The 21,726-nt window shown below is 38.0% G+C and overlaps 1 non-coding gene across 1 annotated transcript; it reads right to left on the bottom strand.

Moving 5' to 3' along the window:
• Positions 1-15,439: 15,439 nt before the first annotated feature.
• On the bottom strand, positions 15,440-15,574 carry LOC118008085. Its single transcript, XR_004678569.1, has one exon. It is a non-coding gene; the product is annotated as a small nucleolar RNA SNORA31 (small nucleolar RNA).
• Positions 15,575-21,726: the final 6,152 nt, after the last annotated feature.

Below are 21,726 nucleotides of genomic sequence, written 5' to 3'. Positions count from 1 at the left end.
TGAGACTTCCAAACTGATAAGCCTAGCCCCAGATCTAGGTTCAGGCTTTAGTCTTGAATGTACCTCTGAGTGCCAGAGTTTTTGAGAATATCTTTTTTTTTTTTTTTAAAGATTTTATTTATTTATTTGAGACAGAGAGAATGAGAGAGAGAGAGCACATGAGAGGGGGGAGGGTCAGAGGGAGAAGCAGGCTCCCCGCCGAGCAGGGAGCCCAATGCGGGACTCGATCCAGGGACTCCAGGATCATGACGTGAGCCAAAGGCAGTCGCCTAACCAACTGAGCCACCCAGGCGCCCCTAGTTTTTGAGAATATCTTAATGTCATCTAAATTCACTATGCATAAAGTAGAGTCTATCATAATCCATGAACTACTAACTCACCCAGACATCCAGTCTTCTGAGAATTCCTAAGTGACCCTATACCTTTTTTAGTAAGTGTGGCTCAAAACCTCTGAGCTTTCACCCAATTCCAGGTGGCTTTTGTAACTTACTATAGTATTGTCAAATTCTAGTCTTCTATCACCTTCAACATTTTTGCTACATACTCAAATTAACGACATTGATCTCTTTTTAATATTTTTCTTTAAACTCACTCATTCTATTATTAATTTATTATAAAAGTTAAGGATATATCACTACGATAAATGGTAAACTAGTATCACTGACCATAAATAGAGGGTAACTGTAAAAATAAATACAATGAAAATAAACTTTTAAATTTCAGCTAGATACTGCTGGCTGCTGAAGGCTCTGAACATAAGGTCTGCTCACTCTTTGTTTAAAAAAGGAGATTAGCAAATGTTAGAGAGGTGTTAAGTCAAAATAGCTCAAATAGCTCAAATTGAGAATTTCTTCTTGACATAATTAGAGGGATTGAAAGAGAAAATGGAAGTAGCATTTTCCCCATGTGATAGTTACATTCTTCAATGCCTTTCCCACTGCAATTTAAATTATCTTAAATACCACCTCAAATCTTCTTGGATACCTTGTGGTAAGAGTCCCACATTTTGCAAAACATTCTTATAGTGATTAAATATTAGCTTTCCATCAAAGAGAACTGTATAACATTGGATATGTACTGGGTAAATCCTCAAGACATGTCATTGCTGCCATCATCATCATCATCATTGCCTCTACATGTTCTTTATGTCAAATCACTTTAACTCTCTATAGAACATATCAGTGGTTTCTCTTACAATGATTGTTTCTCCTCGTTCACCTTCCAAAGGTTCATTTTGGATGATCATTTATTCTCTCCTAATCCATACTGTTGCTGATAATCCTCCCCATCACCACTAGCTATCCTTCCAAAACTCATACTTGATCACTTCCATCTTCTGAATAGTGTAAGATCAGAGTGTTACATTAGGAATGTCATGATCCACTGAGTAAAGCAGACTTCTGCATCACCCCCACTCACTCCCTAGCATATCAGCTCATTTTATTTTCCTTTAGGCCATTGATCACCATGTGTGAATTTTCTGATTTATTTTTTGGTGGTTTTATTTAAAGTCAGTCTCATTCAACTGGAACATAAGCTCAGAGAGTGCAACAGCCTAGTTTGTTTTGGTGGTCAATTTATCTGCAGCATCTACAACAGCACCTGTCACTTACTAGGTTCTCAGTGACCTTGGGCAAGTTACTAGATTTAACCCCCCTAACCTTGGTTTCATAATCTGCTAAATGGAGATAATAATGCTCAGCCTAACTGGGTGGTTGTGAGGGTTGAATGAGAGAACTTATGTAAATGTCCTGGTATAGCAACAGAAGCTATTATTATCATATCTTCCTGTTGTTTTTATTTTTTGTTTTTTTTTTTTTAATTTAAATTCTTGTTGTTTTTAGAAAAAGATCAGTCTTAGACTAGTATCCAAAGACTTCCAGATTTATGTCATCAAATTCTGATTCTACTTCTCAACTCCCATCTTCACATTAATTATACTCCAGCTCTTATTATAATATTTATTTATTGAGTGTTTGTCTAAGGATAGGTTTTGGGTATACAAAATAAAAAGACTTGATTCCTGCCCTCATAGAGATGTAAGATAGACTCATAAAGGAAAAAAATTATCATGTGATAATAACCATAATGAAATAATTCACAACATGTAGTGGAAACATTACAGAAATAGTGTCCAGGGCTACCTGGCTAGGAATGGGTATGGGATGGGGGAAACAGAAGGAGAGGACCAAAATGGGTAAGCCATGACTCATCATTTCTATAACTTCCATGCCACAGCTCCATAACAGGGCTTTACTGCCCTCTGGGATGCCTTTGCATCCCATGGAATTTCCCAGAAGCTCCCTATTAGAATTTACACTAACTTTTCCTTTACTTCTCTACTCTTCAGTTCATACTTCTTTGATGTGATGCACTCCTCCCAGATTCCATGCTCTCATATTCAATTTGACATCTTTTGTCCATTTCACAAGATTCCAAGTATCCAAAGCATGGTGAAAGGTTTTTTGTTTGTTTGTTTTTCTTCTCTATAGGCTTTGTCGTTATTTTGGAAATTCTTTTGCTAAAACTGGAACTTCCCTTCTCTTGGGGTCTATAAGTCTCAAATCCATCCCTTTGGTTTATTGTAAACTATTGATATTTTTGCCTACAAGTATGTACCTTCTGATGAAATATTAATTTTATGAAAGTTGCCATATATAATTCCTTTCATAATGTGTTAGAAGGAGGATTTCAAACACAGAACAAGTCAATAGGCACAACCCAGGGCAAACTCTAAACTGGTACTTGAGTTTAAATGAAACTGAATATGGGCAGAAGAATAAATGTGGGAGAAAACAGAAGTGAGTGAAAAATGGTTGTGGCAAACTTACCAGCTGTTATTTATAGTATGTGCCAAGTATAAATATGTCCTTGCAAAACTTGAAGAGATGAGTCGTCAGTTATTTCAAGACAAATTTCTGACTTGCTTTATATTATTTAAGAATATTTTATGGAGACAGTCTTAAAAATTCTGTGTATAGAAGGAGATATATAAAAGGACATTATGATAGGACCAGTGAGATTGGCTTAAAGAGTCAAAACTTGTGGTCATCAACTCCTTCTGGTTTCATACAACTAAGTTTCTCTGAAATAATATGAGAATAAATATATTTGATTTATAGTAATCATAGCACCTCGTAGCTCAATACCAGTTTATCAGGTGAATTTCAGAGAGCTGTTGGTCTATAGCTTTTCACAGATCAGATTAGAGCAAAGGAATGTCTGCCCTAAATATACACATTACAGCCACTGTACATATTTTGTTTTGTGGATACTCTTTCTTTTGTCCCTAATGGTGGTTGCACAAATTTGTGGAATGTGGGAGTCACAGGAGGTATGAACTCCCAGTAAAACCAATAGAGACCTTCCGCTCTATATATTCAATGTTTTTTTTAATGGGTAAGGCATTGTGCTAGGGGTATGGATAAACAGAAAGGAATACAGCCAAATCCCTTCCTTCAAGAAGCTTACAGAAAAATAGTGAAGCTAATATAGAAAATATAGAAAAGGGGAAAGTAGAAAACCAACACCGGACAATATGAAGTTATATTCAAGAAGTGGATGTCCTCAGTATCTTCACAGGATCATATGGAAGGGAGTGCAACCTTCAGTGGGTAGCAGTTGAGGACAATTTCACTAAGGAGATAGCAGACTGAATCTTAAATCATAAATATGGGGAACCACTTAAGAGAATGAGGAAAGGGAAAGGCTTCCAAGCAGGAGAGGTCATATAATGAAATTCCATATGTGCCAGATACAGTGTTAGGCAGTAGAAATATAAAGACAAGGATGAAACAGTTTCAAATTTAAGGTATGCACAGCTTTGGTAAAGTTAGTGATAAAGACATATATATGTAAACAATTCACCTGCAAGATGGTAATAATAGCATAGTTATCATGCCTGGACTAAGCAGCAACTCTGAAGACAGAATGGGCCAGGGAGCTCTGTAGAATGGGGCCTGGAAAGAGAAAGTTTGCAGACAAGTTTTTGGGAGAGAGAAGGGGTAAGGCCAGGGTCATACACACAATTATCGCTTAGTTTTGGCTTCCTCAGAAGCAGAACATGAGCTAAGGATTTGATTGCATGTAGTCTATCTGTTAGGTATCCCCAGGAAACACCGAAAGGGGAAGATGAGACTGATAGAGAGGGCAGCCAATAAAAGATTGTTGTCAAATTAAGTACCATTGCAAGTGGGGATTAACTATGCAGAGGAATTCTGTGAATCACTGTACCGTGGACCTAGGTGTTAGCCCAACCCAGGGGTGAGGGGTGGTTAATCCATCTAAGAGGTAGGAGAGCTAGAATATTTATATACTAACTTTTATCAGTTATGGGTTGAGGATTCACGATGTATGCTAATTCTCTAGTGTTTCTAGCCTACTGTTGCGAAGAACAGAGTGGGCTCTAGTAGCCAAGCAAGCCCTTAGGCAAGGAGATGCACATTCTAGCGGTTGGAAGTCAGGCCTGGGTGCACCTCAGTGGGAAGGCCTGAGGGGATGTAGGCCAATTGGTGACAGTATCTGCTACCTACTAAATCAGTGCTTCTTGTGGTCAGGACCATGTTTTACAAATTCTCATCTCTATTTCTAGCCCATTGCCTTCACCATACAGGATTCAACTTGATTGTTTCATGTAGATTATATTAACAATAACAGGTATTAGTGGTTATCCAAATGAATCATTTTACAGAAACCAAGTTCCCCCAAAGTTTGAATTGCTAGTTAGTGGTTTAGTAAGCCTTAGAACCCAGGTCTCCTGATTTACAGCCCCCAAACACTATTACTTCAGCTGCATTCATCCTCATCCCCAACCCCTTGAAGTAACAGAGCACAGAATTGACAGACAAATTGATAATACTACTTGAAATACTTGAAAAAGATAATCAGACTCACCAGCTTTCATATTTATTATTGTATAGTGTTCACAGAGTAGGAAAAAAGGATTTATTGAACCAACTTTAAATTCTACTTAAAAATATATAGATAACTGAATCTTACTTGATGCAATAAACATTAATCAGATTTTAGTAAAAACAAATCTTCTTAAAATGGACAAAGCAAGCATATTATTTAAGGAAGCCACTGATGAAATCATTTTCTGGAATTTTTAATAGTTATCTAATTTATGTATTCGAAGGGATTTTTAAAATTATTATTCTTGTGTGTTTGGTATTTTTTAAAATTTATTTATGGATATTAGTCTTTCTTAGAGCAAAGCCCAGCTAATTTTTAAATATAATAACATTGATACCTTACAGTTACAAGTTTTACATTGATTATCAAACCTAAGCAGAAAGATAAAATACATCTTATCTCTTGTAAGAAAAATAATTGTGTTAACTTTCTATTTTATTCCTATGTTCTTTGTGAACTGTTATTAAATATTAAATTACATTCTCAAACACAATCTTCAGTTACATTTCTGGTCTGCATTGGTTTAGAAGTTTATGGTTCCCCTGACCACCAGAAACTATAATTGTCTTTAAATTCTTTTTGTTGAGGGGATGTCATGAGTTTTGAGCTGGACTGTCACTACTAAAATTATGGTAAAGGGAAGTATTGTAGTAACTCTTGGAGTTGTTGCAGCTTTCTTTATTTTCACAAGTCTGCAAGTCAGAGATGTGAGAAGGTATGAATCATAAGGATGTCTATGGTTAGTGTCTGCCAGTAATTTATATATCAGTGTTCAATGGGTCAATAAAGTCACACTCCATCTCATCTTGAAAAGATCAGCCACATGGCAGGAGAATTTTGATTGAGGAGGTGGGTGACTTTGGAACAAGAATATGTTAGAGCTTAGGGCAGGCCTGGGTAGAATGTTAAATGGGGGTGGTAAATTAAAATTACGGTAGCAGCAAGATAATGTGTCCCTAAAAGATGAAGGATAATGATGCTACTAATAGTAAGAGCTATATTTGTTTCATGCTTACACAGTGACTGATACATTTCTAAGCACTTTATGCCAATTAACTTAATTTTCCTAATAACCACTTTACAGATGAGGAAACTGAGTATTATGACCTGAACAACTTTACGCTGTTTAAGGTAGATATTTGTGGCTGCCATTAGTTAAGGGAGGATGGTAAAGGCAAGAGACTATTCCCCCACCATGTCACTATCAGGAACTTTATTATAAAATCAAGTTAGCTACTTGTATAGCAATGTTCATTGCAGCATATTTACAGTAGCCAAAAGGTAGAAACCACCCAAGTGTCCATAAACGGCTGAATGGTTAAATAAACTGTGCTATATAAAAACAATGGAATATTATTTAGCCATAAAAAGAAATGGGATTCTGATGCATGCTGTAACATGGATAAACCTCGAAAAGAGTATGCTAAGTGGAATAAGACACAGAGGACAAATAGTGTATCATCCCATTTTTATGAGGTACCTAGAAAACACAAATTCATAAAGACAGAAAGTAGAATAGAAGTTACCAGAGAATGGGGAAGGCGAAATGAGGGGTTGTTCTTTAATGGGTATAAAGTTTCTGTTTGAGATGATGAAAAAGTTCTGGAAATAGATAATGGTGATGGTTGCACAACAATGTGAATATAATTAATGCCACTGAATTGTACAATTAAAAAATGTTAAGTTTTGGGGCATCTGGGTGGCTCAGTAAATTAAGCATCTGCCTTTGGTTCAGGTCATGATCCCGGGTCCTGGGATCGAGCCTCACATCAGGCTACCTGCTCAGCCGGGAACCTGCTTCTCCCTCTCCATCTGCTTCTACCCTTGCTCATGTTCTCTCTCACTCTCTCTTGTGCTGTCTCAAATATATAAAATCTTTTTATATATATATATTTTTTTAATTTATTTATTTGACAGAGAGAGGGAGCGAGACAGTGAGAGAGGGAACACAAGCAGGGGGAGTGGGACAGAGAGAAGCAGGCTTCCCGCTGAGCAGGGAGCCCGATGTGGGGCTCGATCCCAGGACCCTGGGACCACGACCTGAGCCGAAGGCAGACGCTTAACGACTGAGCCACCCAGGCACCCCCTCAAATATATAAAATCTTTAAAAAATACTAAGTTTTATGTTTTGTATATTTTACCACAATACATATTTTTAAAGATTTTTAAAATTTATTTATCAGAGAGAGAAGGAGCGCGAGCTGGGGTGGGGGGTGGAGGGAGAGGGAGAAGCAGACTCCCAGATGAGCAGGGAGCCCGACATGGGACCTGATCCCAGGACCCTGAGATCATGACCTGAGCCAAAGGCAGATGCTTAACCGACCGAGCCACCCAAGGCACCTCTCCACAATATGTTTTGTTAAAAAGCAAGTTTGAAGATGAATTGATGAATTCAACAGACATCAAACATTTGCAAGCAACTATTTATTACTCAGCAGGCACAAAAATAGTTCAGACAACTTGTCCTGTAAACTCAATAAAGTCTCATGTCTTAGTCCTTTTGGATGTTCCTACCACATCTTACATGTAAACTTCACAGGAGGAAGACACAACAATCTAGAGACAGTGTTTCAATAAATTTATAGTCAGCATCAGGAATAGAAAGTGCTATAAATTACTGGTTGGAGAGAGGATAATTTCAGAATCAAGCTTTGGGAGCATTCCAAAACCCCAAGAGCTCATTTGATCCTTCTTCTATCCTTTTGTTGCAAGGATTGGGAAGGCCTCTCAAGAGTTTAACCCATCTACATACTCTGGATATTAAACTGTATTCTATTCAGGCCGGTTTCTGGCAAAACAAACAAACAAACAAACAAACAAAAATGCAAAACAGAAGGCATAGTCAAATTTGGTAGTTGGGAAAAGTTTAAGAAAATGACTATTCTTCAATATAAAAGAAAAGCCAGTAGAATGTAAAGTTTTAATATCCAAAGTTAGAATGTTAGAATGTATGATATATATATATTAAAATTTTTATTTTTTATATTTTAAAAAAACTTATTTATTTTATAATATATATATATTTAAAAATTATTTATTTGAGAGAGAAAATGAAAGAGTGTGAGTGGGGGGAGGGGCAGAGGGAGAGAGAGAGAATCTCAAGCAGACTCCGGGCTGAACATGGAGCCCGATGTGGGGCTCAATCCCACGGCCTTGAGATCATGACCTGAGGTGAAACCAAGAGTCAGACACTTAACTGATTGAACCACCCAGGCGCCCCTCCCTCAGTATATTTTTTGTTCAGTGTTTACATATGAAAATTTTGTATTTACATTCATTCAGCTCAATATAACATAAAAAACTCATAGTGTTAAGGAAAAGTTGCAAGTTATATTCCAAACACAATTTGTAGAATTTCATAATCTCATGTAGATGTTGAAATGTACACTGAGTGTCAGCATATGGGATGTGTGGGATTTGGGGATTAAATAGGCTTTGTATGTTGACCAGCCAATCAATTTTTTGATCCAACTGAATTATATATGAAATTTGAAAATAAGCCTGTTTGTAAGTAAGACATTACTATTGATCCTGGTACTACACCTCTTTTTCAGCAGTTTGGGGTACTTACCACCTTTGGACTTAAGGTAAGCATTGTTAGCAAAGGAAATTGGCATTCCTTTCTCCTGAAAGATTTTTCTCTTCTGTTTTGGGAAGAATTAGGGAGGGGGAAAATGTCATTCCACCTTGTTTCCTCTAGAATCTCTTAGCTAACTCTGATCCTTCCTCTATAGAGTCACCTGTAAGCACTGATGCTGTCAGCCTCTACTTTATAAAGATGTACTTCTCTGACGTTTGGCTTTGTAAGTGTTGTTTAGTATTTTTCTTCTGTGTATGTGTACTGCTTCTTCAAGTAGGCTGTTGGATCCTTGAGGGAATGTGCCTCTAATTTTGCATTCCCATACAGTTCTGCAGGCAGTTAGTTCTCAGTAAGTGCTGGTACACTGAACTGTACAGGAAGCACACATTCGTAGGTACCTTCATTTTAGCCAGAAAAAGAAGAGAACTATCACATTTCCAAGCAGAGTTTTCAAGTATTTTCCACTCTTGCATCGAAGGTCCTGAGCTTTTGCTAATAAAGGTCGAGGAAAAGATTTGTTCACGTTTGTCCCTGATCATTATTTTAGTTGGTTGTAGGACAGCTTGTGGTCATCATGCTTGCATTTGGGGCCAAGCACATGGAAGACAAGGCCAAGAAAATTCTACACACTATTTAGGGCCAAATGCAAACTGGGAAGTAAAGATAAAGTTATGGTGTTCAATAGTTCTTCTCCGTGAAACCTACTTTTTGTGTGATAAGGAAAAAAGGGAAGGATATAGGAGTTGATGGAATACTACAGGTGTCAGAAAACTATGACCTGTGGGCCAACTCCGGCTCATAGCCTGTTTTTGTAAGTAAACTTTTTTTTTTTTAAAGATTTTATTTATTTATTTGACAGAGAGAGAGGGAGAGCACAAGTAGGCAGAAAGGCAGGCAGAGGGTGAGGGAGAAGCAGACTCCCCGCTGAGCAGGGAACCCAATGTGGGGCTCGATCCCAGGACCCTGGGATCATGACCTGAGCTGAAGGCAGACACTTAACGATTGAGCCACCCAGGCGCTCCCTTTGTAAGTAAACTTTTAATGGAACACAGCCTTGTCCAGTCATTTATATATTGTCCATGGCTACTTTGGAGCTATAATGCTTAGTTTCACAGTTGTGACAGAAATCATATAGCCCACAAAGCCTGAAGTACTTATTATATGTTCCTTAACAGAAAAAGTTAGCTGATACCTGGAATACTATATCTGTGGAATTTTTTCTTAGATCGTGGCTTTTGAGTATTGCTTTAAAATAAATGCATAAGCGTGGCAGGCCCCTTCCCCAGAAGACAGGCTAGGAAAACAAGAGGCCAGCAACCCTAAGGTCCCAAGAAAACAGGTGCATCTTGCTTGGGTTCTGGTCAATAATTTGGACTCTATACATTCCCTCAAACACCCACCAACAGAATGACTAGGAGGAGGAACCCCCAAAATAGAAAAGACTCAGAGATTATGACTTATGCTGCAGATTTACAAATGGATGCAGATATAACCAAGATGTCGGAGATGGAATTCAGGCTAGCCATTGTGAAGACAATGGCTAGAATGGAGAAATCAATTAATGACAACATAGAGTCTCTAAGGGCAGAAATGAAAGGTGAATTGGCAGAACTTAAAAATGCTATCAACAAAATCCAATCCAATCTAGATAATTGAACGGCTAGGGTAATTGAGGCAGAAGAACGAATAAGTGACCTGGAAGACAATATAATAGATAAAAAGGGAAAAGAGGAGGCCAGGGAAAAACAACTCAGAATCCATGAAAATAGAATCAGAGAAATAAGTGACACCATGAAGCATTCCAACGTCAGAATAATTGGAATCCCGGAGGGAGTGGAGAGAGAGAGAGAGCGAGAGCTAGAAGATGTATTTGAGTAAATCGTAGCTGAGAACTTCCCTGATCTGAGGAATGAAACAAGCGTTCACATCCTAGAGGCAGAGAGGACCCCTCCCAAGATCAAGGAAAACAGGCCAACACCCTGGCATGTAATAGTAAAACTTGCAAATCTTAGAACCAAGGAAACCATCTTAAGGGCAGTTAGGGGGAAGAGATTCCTTACATACAGATGGAGGAACATCAGAATAACGTCAGACCTATCCACAGAGACCTGGCAAGCCAGAAAGGCCTGGCAAGACATATTCAGGGTACTAAATGAGAAGAACATGCAGCCAAGAATACTTTATCCAGCAAGGCTGTCATTTAGAATGGATGGAGAGATGCAGAGATTCCACGACTGGCAGAAACTGAAAGAATATGTGACCACTAAGCCGGCCCTGCAAGAAATATTAAGGGGGGTTCTATAAAAGGAGAAAGACCCCAAGAGTGATATAGAACAGAAATTTACAGGGACAATCTATAAAAACAACGTCTTCATAGGCAACATGATGACAATTAAGTCATATCTTTCAATAATCACTTTCAACGTGAATGGCCTAAACGCTCCCATAAAACGGCACAGGGTTGCAGACTGGATAAAAAGACAGGACCCATCCATATGCTGCCTACAAGAGACTCATTTTGAACCAAACATACACCCAGACTGAAAGTGAAGGGATGGAGATCCATCTTCCATGCCAGCGGACCTCAAAAGAAAGCTGGGGTAGCAATTCTTATATCAGACAAATTAGATTTTAAACTAAAGTCTGTAATTAGAGACACAGAAGGACACTATATCATTCTTAAAGAGTCTATCCAACAAGAAGATCTAACAATTGTAAATATCTATGCCCCCAACATGGGAGCAGCCATCTACATAAGCCAACTGTTAACCAAAATAAAGAGTCATATTGATAACAATATGTTAATTGTAGGAGACCTCAATACTCCACTCTCAGCAATGGACAGATCATCTAAGCAGAAAATCAACAAGGAAACAAGAGCTTTGAATGATACATTGGACCAGATGGACCTCATAGATATTTACAGAACATTCCACCCTAAAACAGAATACTCATTCTTCTCGAGCAAGCATGGAACTTTCTCCAGAATAGACCACATACTGGGTCACAAATCAGGTCTCAACCGATACCAAAAGACTGAGATTATTCCCTGCATATTCTCAGACCACACTGCTTTAAAACTGGAACTCAATCACATGAAAAAATTTGGCAGAAATTCAAACACTTGAAGCTAAAGACCACTCTGCTCAAGAATGCTTGGGTCAACCAGGAAATCAAAGAAGAACTTAAACAATTCATGGAAATCAATGAGAACGAAAACACATAGGTCCAAAACCTAGGGGATACTACAAAGGCAGTCCTAAGGGGGAAACACATAGCCATCCAAGCCTCACTCAAAAAATAGAAAAATCCCGAATTCACCAACTAACTCTACACCTTAAAGAACTAGAGAAAAAGCAACAAATGATGCCTAAGCCACACATTAGAAGAGAAATAATTAAAATTAGAGCAGAAATCAATGAATTAGAAACCAGAAACAGTAGATCAGATCAACAAAACTAGAAGTTGGTTCTTTGAAAGAATTAATAAGATCGATAAACCACTGGCCAGACTTATCCAAAAGAAAAGAGAAAGGACCCAAATTAATAAAATTATGAATGAAAGGGGAGAGATCACGACTAACACCAAGGAAATAGAAACAATTATTAGAAATTATTATCAACAGCTATATGCCAATAAATTGAGCAATCTGGATGAAATGGAGGCCTTCCTGGAAACCTATAAGCTGCCAAGACTGAAACAGGAAGAAATTGACAACCTGAATAGGCCAACGAGATTGAAGCAGTGATCAAAAACCTCCCAAAAAACAAGAGTCCAGGGCCTGATGGATTCCCTGGGGAATTCTCCCAAACATTCAAAGAAGAAATAATACCTATTCTACTGAAGCTGTTTCAAAAAATAGAAACAGAAGGAAAACTTCCAAACTCATTCTATGAGGCCAGCATTACCTTAATCCCCAAACCAGGCAAAGGCCCCATCAAAAAGGAGAATTTCAGACTGATATCCCTGATGAATATGGATTCCAAAATCCTCAACAAAATCCTAGCTAATAGGATCCAACAATACATTAAAAGGATCATCCACCACGACCAAGTGGGATTTATCCCCGGGATGCAAGGGTGGTTCAACATTCGCAAATCAATCAGTGTGATAGAACACATTAATAAGAGGAGGGAGAAGAACCATATGGTCCTCTCAATTGATGCAGAAAAAGCATTTGACAAAATACAACATCCTTTCCTGATTAAAATTCATCTGAGTATAGGGATAGAGGGAACATTCCTCAAGTTCATAAAATCCATCTATGAAAAACCCACAGCGAATATCATCCTCAATGGGGAAAAGCTGAGAGCCTTTTCCTTAATCAGGAACACGTCAAGGATGCCCACTCTCGCCACTATTGTTCAACATAGTACTAGAAGTCCTAGCAACAGCACTCAGACAACAAAAAGAAATAAAAGGTATTCAAATTGGCAAAGAAGAAGTCAAACTCTCTCTTTTCGCAGATGACATGATACTTTATGTGGAAAACCCAAAAGACTCCACCCCCAAATTACTAGAACTCATCCAGCAATTCAGTAATGTGGCAGGATACAAAAGCAATGCACAGAAATCAGTTGCTTTCTTATACACTAACAATGCAACTGTAGAAAGAGAAATTAGAGAAACAATTCCATTTACAATAGCACCAAAAACCATAAGATACCTCGGAATAAACCTGGCCAAAGAGGTAAAAGATCTGTACTCTAGGAACTACAGAACACCCATGAAAGAAATTGAAGAAGACACAAAAAGATGGAAAAAGATTCCATGCTCATGGATCGGAAAAATAAACATTGTTAAAATGTCTGTGCTACCCAGAGCAATCTATACCTTCAACGCCATCCCGATCCAAATTCCAATGACATTTTTCAAAGTGCTGGAACAAACAATCCTAAAATTTATATGGAATCAGAAAAGACCCCGAATCGCCAAGGAAATGTTAAAAAAGAAAAACAAAGCAGGGGGCATCACGTTGCCTGATTTCAAGCTATATTACAAAGCTGTGATCACCAAGACAGCATGGTACTGGCACAAAAACAGACATATAGACCAGAATAGAGAACCCAGATACAGACCCTCAACTCTATGGTCAAATAATCTTTGACAAAGCAGGAAAAAACATGTAATGGAAAAAAGACAGTCTCTTCAATAAATGGTGCTGGGAAAATTGGACAGCCCCATGCAGAAGAATGAAACTCGACCATTCTCCAACACCATTCACAAAGATAAACTCAAAGTGGATGAAAGACCTCAATGTGAGACAGGAATCCATCAAAATCCAGAGGAGAACATAGGCAGTAACCTCTTTTACATCACCCACAGCAACTTCTTTCAAGATACATCTCCAAAAGCTAGTGAAACAAAAGCAAAAATGAACTTTTGGGACTTCATCAAGATAAAAAGCTTCTGCACAGCAAAGGAAACAGTCAACAAAACAAAGTGGCAACCCACAGAATGGGAGAAGATATTTGCAAATGACACTACAGATAAAGGGCTGGTATCCAAGATCTATAAAGAACTTCTCAAACTCAACACCCAAAAAACAAATAATCAAGTCAAGAAGTGGGCAGAAGATATGAAAAGACACTTCTCTAAAGAAGACATACAAATGGCTAACAGACACATGAAAAAATGTTCATCATCATTAGCCATCAGGGAATTTCAAATCAAAACCACATTGAGATACCACCTTATACCAGTTAGAATGGCAAAAATGGACAGGGAGAGAAACAACAAATGTTGGAGAGGTTGTGGAGAAAGGGGAACCCTCTTACACTGTTGGTGGGAATGCAAGTTGGTACAGCCACTTTGGAAAACAGTGTGGAGGTTCCTCAAAAATTTAAAAATAGAGCTACCCTATGACCCAGCAATTGCACTCCTGGGTATTTATCCCAAAGACACAGATGTAGTGAAAAGAAGGGCCATATGCACCCCAATGTTCATAGCAGCAATGTCCACAATAGCCAAACTGTGGAAAGAGCTGAGATGCCCTTCAACAGATAAATGGATAAAGAAGATGTGGTCCATATATACAATGGAATATTCCTCAGCCATCAGGAAGGATGAATACCCAACTTTTACATCAACATGGATGGGACTGGAGGAGATTATGCTAAGTGAAATAAGTCAAGCAGAGAAAGTTAATTATCATATGGTTTCACTTATTTGTGGAACATAAGGAATAGCATGGAGGACATTAGAAGGAAGGGAAAAATGGTGGGGGGGAATCGGAGGGAGAGATGAACCATGAGAGACTATGGAGTCTGAGAAACAAACAGGGTTTTAGAGGGGAGGGGGTGGGGGGATTGGTTAGCCCGGTGATGGGTATTAAGGAGGGCACATACTTCATGGAGCACTGGGTGTTATACGAAAACAATGGATCGTGGATCTCCACATCAAAAACCAATGATGTATTGTATGGTGACTAAAATAACATAATAAAATTTAAAAAAATAAAATAAATACATAAATATTGGCATTAAGGAGAGCACTTGTTGGGATGAACACTGGGTGTTATAAGCAAGTGATGAACCGCTGAATTCTACCCCTGAAATCAATACTACATTATATGTTAACTAACTTGAATTTAAATAAAATCTTGAAAGAAAAAAAATAAAAAAAACCATAAATAACTGAAAATTAAAATGGCTGGTTTCTATTATGCTAGAACTGAGAACAATGCTTTTGAGTTCATGATTCCTTTGCTGGTGTGATTTGAGGCACACACTTGTCCCCAAAGACCCAACTCCCTTTCTGGTAGAATTTGAGGAATCTGCCCCTATAGACTTGCCCAATTTAAGCAAAATATTTTATTTTATTTTTATTTTATTTTTTTCCTTTTGCAACACTTCTAATAAACTCAAATTTTAGATACTTTGGAGTAAAACAAGATTTCACTGTTGACAAGGTTACTTCTGATTTGTGTAAATTCTTTTGGTTTTTCCCTGTACTCCCCCATTCAATCTTGACTGCCACAGTGAGACAGACAGAAAGTGTGAGGACACTTTTTTTCTTGCATCTCTAGTGGAAACCTTAGCAGCAGACAGGAACTGCTCCAGGTCTGTCAAATGGATGCATTAGGCAAAATATTTTAACGTGTAAATGTACTTGAGGGAAGATGGTCATAATCTATTATCAGTCCTTGTTTGTGTGTGTGTGCGTGTGTGAGTGTATGTTAATCTACTTCTCTTTCCCTCAAGATAAGGGAGAATAACAGAGTAATCAATGCAAGAGTTGAAGGTTGAGCTCAAAATATGGATGAAACAGTAAAAAGGGAATGGAACTGATGTTACATATGTTATCTCACTGGACTTCGCAACAATCCTGGGAGCGCGGCAAGGTATGGTTACCCCACCCTGAAATAAAAGGATGCTGGGTCTCAAAAATAAGTGGATTGCCTAAAATTAAACAGTTAATAAATAGCAGCAATAGTCTTCTAATTCTCACTCTGAGTTCTTAGGGTTTTCTCCCCATGATACTCCATTACCTCTTCAACATCTCTGCCTCTTCCCCTGAGTCCATCATGCTACAGGTATAATTTCCTGTCTCCTAGAAATATGACTCTGCCTTCTGGAACTTAAAATCATTCCCATAAGAATTTTTGCTGTAACTTGGTCCTACCTAAAATCCCCAAATTAAAACCAAACACCCAAAATCTAAAGATGTTTCTCAAATTCAGTCTACTAAGCTAAGAGCCAGTAATAATCACTCTGTCTTATCAAACATGATATAGGACACTGCTCTGTGTTGAATTACAGGTGATACAAATCCTGAATTAAAATCAGGCAAACCATCTTTTTCATGTCGCTAAGTCTCACAATTAAGAATGTATAATAATTAGTTTCAAATTGTGGTAAATCATCAAAGAAAGTTAGGCATCCTGGGAGTTATTTACATGTGAACAGATGCCTATGGAAATTAAATGGAGTGTGGAAATTTCACAGCATGCTGTAGTAGAAGAGATAAATTAATAAAATGATCACATCTCAAGTTATGTCTGGTATGAAATAGAATTTTTATATATTTTCAAAAGATTCCTATCTTCGGTAGTAGAAGCCAGAAGAAAGTTCAGAACCGTTATCTCGATAAATATGATCACAAAGAATACCAACACAAATACTTCTAACTTTTGTAGCAAACACAGAAGACTTTATATTTGTATGTATATATACACACACACAGGGCAGAAATCGCTGACAATAATTTTAAAATATACAAAAATGATTCTTGCATGTACATTACTGTTAGTTCACAACTATGGGAGCTTCCTGGGTGTAATATGAAACATCTACCCCACAGAGAGGGCAGGAAGAGACTGGAGAAAGAGGCAGACCACCCCTGGTGGGTAGGTGGGGTCAGGCCAGTGGAAACACATTCCGAAGACAGGGGAGGGAGGGAGGCGCCTCTAATTGCCTAGGTCCAGCTAACGGTCCAACCGTCTACCGGCAGTCACATCCTCTTGATGACCTCTCCCAACAGTTATCAATAGGCTCGTGTTGAAACTGGAAGGCTGCTCCACAGGACACGGAGCCCTGACTTTCAGGTAGGATCTCATATACACACTCAGACAGATGGTTATCATACTGGTAGCAAACCTCAGAGCCTATCAGACTTTGAGTTTTACCTAGATCAATCAAATCTCAGTTTAAGCCTGTTTCTCTGCTCCATTGCCAGAGAAATAAGGTCAGGTAGAAAGAGCCACTTTCTTACACCCTTAGCTCAGATCTGCCATATAGTCTCTAGTTTTCTCTTGAATACCTTGGCACAGAAAGTGATATTTAATCCTATACTCTCGGTTAACTTTGAAATGCCCTAATTAAGCATTCATACTTCAGGTGTGGCTAATTAGCATTGGACCAGTCTAATTAAAGGACACTCTCCTGTTTTGGCTTCAGTTGTCTCGCATAAGAGCAACACAAGAAAGTTGAATAATTTACATATTAGTTGTTGCAAATTATTTTGCCTCGGTGAAATGAATGGTATTTCAATATAGAGACACTGGTTAGAAACAAACGAACAGTTAACTCTGGCCCAGCCATGGGCTGGTGAAACCCTCTCCAAGGTTCTGTTTAGACAAGTGTCCTGCGGTGAACAAAGATTCTGCGGTGGCTTTCCCGAAGTCAGCTGAACCTGGCCGCTAAAATGTAGTTCGTGGGCTTCAAGTGAATCTTTCAGGCAGACTTCCCATCAGAGGGGTAGTACTTCATGAAACTCTAAGGATAGGCCCCGTTGGTTCGTTACTGTTTGCATGTTTGGCAGTATTTGGTGTGAGACTTTAATTGTAATATACCACCTCGAAGTGAGGCAAGCTTATGTCAAAGAATGGACATCAGCCTTACTCTTTTGCACAAATTTCCATTTTTAACAGATTTTAGATTTCACACATCATCCATAGGTTGATACAAACTTCATGAAAAAAATACACATGATAATAAGAGATAAGAACTTAAAAGAGAATAACGTGGAATCACGTATTTTAAAAAAGTCCGGTGCTGTACAGAGGCTGCTCATCACTGGCAAAATACCTAACAATTAAAAAAAGCAAGAACACTAAATGGGCTTGAGTCTGTTTGCAACAAGGCCCCAATTAATTCCGATGTCTCCTATTTCTACAGCCTCTTAACTGGTGTCCTCACCTCTAGCTTCTCCACATTTTAATCCAGGATATTCTAACTAATAGTGATCCCTGAATGTTAACTTATTTTCCTCAGATTCAAGGTCCTCATTAATTGGGGTGACTGCATTAATTTCCTGGGACTGCTGTGACAAAGTACCACAAACTGGGTGGCTTAAAACAACAGAAATTTATTCTCTCACAGCTCTGGAGGCTAGACATTCAAAATCAAGCTGTTGGCAGGGCTATGCTTTCTCTGAAACCTGTAGGGGAGAATCTTTCCTTGCCTCTAATAGCTTCTGGTGATTGCTGGCAATCTTCGGCACCTCTTAGCTTGTAGATGTCTCGCTCCAATCTCTGTTTCTGTTGTCACATGGCCATCTTCCTTCTGTGTCTGTGTGTCTCTGTGTCTTCACATGGTGTTTTCCTCTCTGTATGTGTCTATGCCCAAATTTTCCTTTTTTTTTTTTTTTAAATAAGGACACAGTCCTATTGGACTAGGGCAGTCTCTAATGACCTCATCTCAACTTGAGTACACTTACAGAGACCTTATTTCCAACTAAGATCACATTCACAGGTACCAGGAGTTAGGACTTCAACATATCTTTTTAGGGGTCAAAATTCAACCCAAACAGTGATCCTATCATGTTCAATCCAGGTGACTTTTGAGAGGAAAAGGATATATGCGATTAGTAAGGATGCTGAAATAGTAGGTGTAAGCTGGCTTTAAATATAAGTGGAGGGAAATCATTGGAAGTTAGGGAAAGAAAATGTGTAGAGAAAAAGGCCTATCAATTGAAAAATACATATATATTAGTATATATAAGATATATATGAGTATGTCCTTCTCCTCTATCAGAATAGGAAGATGAATTTAATCAGGAGCACTAGGATGTAAGTTCACCCTATCCCTAATACAACCTGGCTGATCTCTGCAGCTCGCATTCCCCCGGTGACCTATACGTTCCTTAACTTCCATTCTTATTATGCCCTAGATGACAAGTTGGCAAACATTTTCTGTAAAGGGCTGGATAGTAAATATTTTAGGCATTATGGGCCATAAGGCCTCTGTCTTAACTACTCCACTCTAGACAATATATAAACAAGTGGATGTAGCTGTATTCTAGTAAAATATTATTTACAAAACCAGGCCCCAGGTGGATTTGGTCTGAGGGACTGATTTGGTAATGATTATCCTAGACCATGTAAGGGGGAGGGAAAAGAGAAAGCTCTGTGAATTCCTGGGAGGGCTCTTTATAAATTGGGGAGATTAGCCTTTTCTTTGTGTTACGGACTGAATTGTGTTCCCTCACAATTCGTATGTTGAAGTCCTATTTCCTGGTACCTCAGAATGTGACTGTATTTAAAAATAAGGCACATTTTAAATTCATCCATTGATTTTTTTTTGTGTGAGGCAGAATTTTTTATTTTGATTATGGGACGTATATCCATCATTGCTGTATATTGTCTTACACTTAGAAAAATCTTTGAATATATAGTAGTTCAATGAAGGATTATCCCATGTTTCCTTTTGGCATTTTTATGCTGTCATATTTTGCCCATTTAAATTTTGATCTGTGATTTACCCTCATGTGAAGTACAAACTGTAGATGCAACTTTTTTTCCCCAGATTGCTATCCAGTTTTCCCAACACTATTCTTTGAGTGTTTTATTTTTTTCACAATCTGTTGATGATGCCACTCTTTATATTCTAAAGTTCTGTATGAATCATGTCTATTTCTAGTATTCTTATTCCAGTCTTTCTTTTCCTCTAGTAATATTGTATAGTTAAAATATGGAGCCTTTTTGGTACATATCTGGTAGGGATAGTTCTCCCATATTGCTTTTCTGTTTTCAGGTTTTTCCATATATTCTTTTGATTTTAAAAGTTGTCTTATTCCCCACTCCCAAAAATAACCCTACTGGATCCACTTATAATTTCAGAGTTTTAAAATGGTTTCTCTTGAACTTTCCAGATATAATATTGTATCTTCTGAAAATGTGATAATTTCATGTCAATTTTACTTTATCTTGTTTAATTGCATTGGTGAATATCTCACACAGAATGTTAAATAAAAAAGATGAGAGTACCTCTGCCTTGATCCTGAATTTAATGTGAAAGCCTTTAGTGTTTTCCTCACTGCTTAGCACAGTAAGCTGAGACAGATAAATATTTTCACGTCAGGGACTTATTCATTACTTAGTCGACATGCCTTTCTTGGGCACCTAATATATAGAAGGTGCTGTTCAAGGTGTTTCAGATTCTTTAAAGAACCAAAAATACAAAACCCTATGCTCTCGTGGCACTTGTATTCCAGTGGAGTGTTGAGGTAGAGACTTACTGTTCTCCTCTCGATCCTAGGCACAAATGAAGGCTTTATTTCCCAGTATCCCTGAAGTTAGGGGCACTAGCTGAATTACAGCTAATAGAATCTGAGCAGAAGTAACATGTGTCACTTGCAAACCCTACCTCTCTCTTTCCCTTTGCTAATTGGAAGCCCAGACAGAGGGGATCCAGTAAAGAATTCCAAGGATTCCCTGGGGGAAGTTATCTTACAAGGAAAGGGTGCCTGGAGGCTTGATCAACACTTGGAGGTGGGAAGTAAAATTAGATTTATAGAAATCAATGGCTTTTATAGAATGCATGAAGACAAAAATCAATTAAAAATGTAATGGTAGAAAAGATCTCATCTACAATAGTGTCAAAAAAGAAAAATGACCTAAGAATTAAACATAATAAAAATTGTTCAAGAGCAATGTGAAAAAGTAACCTTAAAGTGCACTTGAAGGACAAACAAGTGTATATGAACAAATAGGAAGACTTACCATGTACTTCGATTAAAAAAAAAACAAAAAACAACTCGTAGGATATGAATCCACTCTGAAAAGATGTGAGCATGTACTAGGTTGGCCAACTTGTCCTGATATGCTCAGAGCATCCTGGTGTTAGCGCTGGAGGCCTCACATTTTCACGAAACTCATCAGTTGTAGGCAAACCGGGAGGATTAGTCATCCTGGCACAAGGGCATTTGTCGTAGCATTCTTTTTAAGAGAAAAAGACCCAAATCACTCAAAAGCCCATCAAATATGTGCTGTTTGAATAAACACGGAACATCTGTACAACAGCAGGCTCTGTAGCAGGTTGGAGAGATGCAGTGAAAGGGAAATGAACAAATATGGTTGCTAGACATTACTATGGAATGATTCATGAGACTTGTTGCATGAAAGACAGAAAGAGGAAGGAAGGGTCAGAAGAGAATGTTCACTATGCCACCATTTTATAAGACACTGAATGAAATATGAATATGAATGAATGAAATATGAATATTTATTTATACTTATATATTCAAACATAAAATGTTGTTTAACAATTAAAATGACTATCAAAGGGGAAAAGATAAAACTGTTGAGGAGATAAATAAAAACCGGTTCTCTCTGAATGTGCAACATTTTATAATTTTGACTTAGGAACCATCTAAATTTACAAGCAATATTGAATCAAGAAGTGATATATATATATATGAGGAAGAGGTAGGAGAGGAAAGAAAACACCTCTGTAGATCGGTCACATATGATGAGGGCTGAGCATTGGCCGTTGGTTTTAGAGATCTTAGAG

Source organism: Mirounga leonina, unplaced genomic scaffold (genome assembly GCF_011800145.1).
Source record: "Mirounga leonina isolate KUSES-001 unplaced genomic scaffold, KU_Mleo_1.0 Mir_101595, whole genome shotgun sequence".
Classification (NCBI taxonomy): Eukaryota; Metazoa; Chordata; class Mammalia; order Carnivora; family Phocidae; genus Mirounga; species Mirounga leonina.
Note: the sequence above shows the minus strand (reverse complement) of the source record. Positions and strands in the feature narration are given on the sequence as shown.